A 4,699-nucleotide genomic window follows, 5' to 3' on the forward strand; every position below is an offset into this window, starting at 1 on the left:
CTGCGGTGAACAGGATAAGCTTTGTCATTCAGAAGACAAATCTGAGCTATCTGTATGTACAGAAACACTAAAATGAGAACATATGTTGGAGACAGGTATGCTGTAATGAGACCATATTTTATTGAATTCCAGATTTCCACTCAGGATGTAGAAACCACAGGCACAATATTTCCTGCTAGTACAGTGACCACAGATAAAACTCAGAGCAGTAATAACATCAAACCTGATCCATTATGCTTTAGTCTTTCAGTGCAATTTTATGTAAACATGCATACATACAGAAAAGCTAGAGTTTTAAGCAGTGAGTCAGACACCATATCTCTAATATACATAGGATTTAGAAGTATTGTCATTATCACATCTTCTACTACACTTGCAGGATCAAAACTTCAAAGAAGAGCCTGCCAGAGGAAATTGTAGGAAATGTTTGCATTCCTGTACGATTCCATCATCCAGGGGCCTGTAATGGTGAAAGCGCCCTTCAGCAGATGTTGTTTGAAAGGTCAGGTTAAGTCTTAATACATGATAGACATTCATTTCAGTTCTTCCCTTTTTAATTATTGACTATAACTCTCTCTAACCCTGGTTTGTATAGGCAATCCTTCTGGTGTCTCTGCTATGACAACTCACACCAGCTGAAAACTTCTTGCAGCACTTTATCTCTCTCCCCTGGTCTTTGTCAGCTTTCCAAACATCAGTGAAACCATCCTTTCAATATCCCAATGAGGTTAAGGAGATGTTCTTTATATTTGCAACTAAAGCACAGAGCAACCAGTTCTAATTAGCACTAAGGCTTCCTTAGTCTATTTTGGCAGGACATATTTACACTTCTCCAATCAAGGCCTCTTCACACTCTTGAAAACATCATTAAGAAAGACTAAGTGTCCTTAGTTAAATCTCATCTATATTAAGAAGTGACTTACTAAATTACACAATTGTCCTTTGTGCTCTGCTAGGAATTGAACCCAGGTGTCTTGAGAGTAAGAGACTCCCTGTGTCTACTAGCTATACAAATAAAATACCTCTTTTTTGGGGGGGTGGGGGTTTAACTCCTTGGAGGTTTTTCCCATGTAAACTTGGACAGTAACTTCTGTATATTTTCTTGTGCATTGAATTTAAATTATACACCTCAGTACTATGGTTGTAATACTTGAAAATGAATTTCACACTTTTGGAATGCATTTACTTTTTCATTCTATTCATTTTAATCCAGAAGATACTGCCTATTAATTCACATCTAATAAACTACTACACCTTCTAGATGAGTGTTGGATTGGGGTTTTGTTGCCCTAACTAGTTTGATTTGGTTTTTCCCCATTTATTTCTATTTTTAAAATGCAAGTTCAAGCTCAAATATTACTCTGATAGTACTATTATTATTAATATAACTAATCCTGGTTTAGAGTTACTATTTTGGGGGGTATGATTATGGTGATTTACTAACTCTGCCATGAATTCTGCCTTAATTGCAAAGAGTAAGTAGGTACTATTTCAAACCTAGGCAAGGCATTAGATACCACTGACCGTAAGCAAGCTTCTCCAATTTCTACTACTCACACACCAAGATGCCTTCTGTGAGGAAAGACAGGTAAGTCCTATTAAGCTGATGTCTCCCTTTGAATAGGGTGACATTTCAGTGAGATTTGTTACAAGTGAGATCAAAAAACAGTGCAGCTAGTGAAGCCCACCTAATTCATATGATGGCAGGATAACGGGATTTTATACGGCACTGTCATTTCAGTGCCATATGCTACCCTTTTCCTAATGAACGTGATCAAATTTTCCAGTGCAATGCATGGAAAACATCTGTGTGGATGCAATACGACTGCAACCACTTATGCAAAGGTGAAATCAACCCCCACAACTGAGTCTGGTGACAGACAGTTAGTTACTAATGGTGACTACAGCCAGGTAGTAATGGCTGTGCCCAGAGGGAAGAAAAGGTCTGCTGCCACAGGTGAAAGCACGATCTTGCTTTGGCCTGACAAAAGGAATGAAAAATAGGAGCTGCTGTCTTGAGGCAAAATAGCTTCAGCGTCTTACCTCTTGCTGGGAGCACAATCCAACTCTGAGCTTAGCGGGATCTGAGCACCAGAATCCTCTGCATCTCCCAGAGATTAACTGATATGTTTCTCTTCCCTGTGGAGACAATTTCCAGATGATTTTCTTGCCCTGAAGCCTGTTCTTGCATAGTAGCTCCTATTAAAAGCCTGATGCCGCTTTCTGCTTTATAAAATTTAAATGTATGGTGTGATAATACTCAACCCCCTGAACAATAAAATGGCATACTTCTGCCTACCCTCTGCACTTCAGTGACTGAGAAAAGGTCAGATTTCTATTGTTTGCAGCCCTTTTATATGCTAGTGTGCAAGATCTTTGCCCTTGTTTTTTCTGGATTCGTAGGATGCCTACAGGGAAGGACAAAAGACGACCAACATACAAAATTTAGAGATGCTAACTGAAACGTGACACCCACTCTCCTTCTAAAAAAAGGAGTTTTAATTCAAACGAGTAATTTGGAATAGGTACCTATGGCAGGAAAGGACTACACGCTACGAAAGGAAAAAGGGAGAACATGGAATTTTTTATTTAGAGCAAGTCTTATCATATAAGTCTTATCATATTCAGCCTGGAGAGGGATCTAATTGCGGCTTACCAGTACCTGAAGGGGACCTACAGAAAAGCTGGTGAGGGACTTTATCAGGGAGTGCAGTGACAGGACAAGGGGTAATGGGTTTAAGCTGAAGGAGGGTCGATTTAGATTAGATGTTAGAAAGAAATTCTTTGCTGTGAGGGTGGTGAGGCACTGGAACAGGTTGCCCAGAGAAGCTGTGGATGCCCCCTCCCTGGAAGTGTTCAAGGCCAGGTTGGATGGGGCTTTGGGCAATGTGCTCTAGTGGAGGGTGTCCCTGCCCGCAGCAGGGGGGTTGGAACTAGGTGATCTTTAAGGTCCCTTCCAACCCAAACCATTCTGTGATTCTATAAAAAGGGATTGCTTGAACTATGTTAAATGCAAGCTTAGGATTAGGGGGTTTTTCCTGTTGTGTTTGCCACCTTTCAGCTGCTCAGGTTCTTCTCCCTAATGGCACATCTCAGATGTATGTACGTGACTGTGTAGTAGATGCAGGTAAAAAATACACAAGCTTTGATAATGTAAAGTGAGTTATCCCTGTGAAGGAATAGAAAGTTATGTTTCCAAAGGGATGGAAGGAAACATTTTTTCATCGTGGCTTTTTATAAAAGTCTTGATTTGTGTGTCAAACACATAATGTACGACTACTGCGAATATGAGTTTTCTGTTCAACGTTCCAGCAGCCAGTTTGAGACTGAAGTGACCTGGTGCTGATCAGACTACAAAAATGTTATTCCTTCCTATTAACATTATGCTATTGAGCAAAAAGGCTGCCAAGCACTACTGAATTATCTGTTTTCTATCACCTTGTTCTAAATCTCATACCAGTAACTGGCCAGAGTTTTGCAAGTTGCCTGTTTCTGAAGGAAGGAGTCCCAACCTCTCTTCAACCTTTAACTCAAACTTTGATAGGGTTGGTTGGTGGGTTTGGTTGGGGTTTTTTTGAGGACAACAGAAGGTAAAAAGGGTAGGGTTAGTTTTGATGTAAATCTATTCCCCAGTCTAACTTACCACGTGCAGCACAAGCTGCACCACTTCAAAAGGGAGGCTGATGCAAGGGCCAGACTGAACAGCAGTGAGCAAGGCAAGGGCACAGCTGCTTCTCCTGGCAGTGGTGATGGCTTCAAGTGATCATTCAACTATGACCTTTTATTCCAGATATGGAAGCCTCTGTAGTACCAGCTCAAGTCTGATTCATTATGAGCAACTGCCTATCCACTTCTTTGTACCTCTTTGTAGATAGGTATTTATGCTTACATGAATATAAAGTGGGATCAAAAATACTACCAAGCAGACACAGAAATAGCCTGTGTTCATCACAGTAGTGTGTGCATGCACACATGCATTTTTAATCACTAGCACTCTTGCCATTCTTCCCACTCCAAAAAAACCTCCACTTATTTAAAGAATGTTAACTTTTATCAAGGATGCAAAAATCATGTGATCTGTCAAAATCTAGAAATGCTTTGGGACAGTGGGGGCGGTCGAAAATGAAGTGGCCTTCTCAAACACAGTTCCAAAAAATTTGGCTTTGACAGCAAGATGTCTGACACCAGTACCCATCTTCAGCCGCTGGTCTAATGTTTCAAGGATTCTTCTGCACCAGCCAAGCCATCTGATGTTGCAAAAGGATGGGCGTTTATTACAGTGATCAACATTTTAGGAGAACCATGTAAGACCACATACATTCATGGATCTCAGTATATGTTTACGTCAGCTGTTTGTGTAATAGCTAACAGCTGAGGATAAAAAGTAAAATAAGGGTTGTTTTCAGAACCTGTGGGGGTTTTCTGACAACTTTATCTTTGTGTCTCTTGGCCTGCAGAAGTATGACTTTCCTGCTTCGAGGCAACTCTTACTCATGCAGTCCAACCACTACTTCAATGCTGTTGCTACAAAAATAAATTCCTGCATCTTAATTCCTTTCCCTCTTTGCCTAATGATATTCTGCACAATGCTATGCCTTCCTGCCTATCCTCACTCGCGTCTCAAACTTTTCGTCTCTCCGGTTCCCCCCATCATCACCCTGAGCAGAGCCAGCCTCGGGCCCTGCCCGGGATTCCCAAG

Source organism: Grus americana, chromosome 1, assembly GCF_028858705.1.
Source record: "Grus americana isolate bGruAme1 chromosome 1, bGruAme1.mat, whole genome shotgun sequence".
NCBI classification, from domain to species: Eukaryota; Metazoa; Chordata; class Aves; order Gruiformes; family Gruidae; genus Grus; species Grus americana.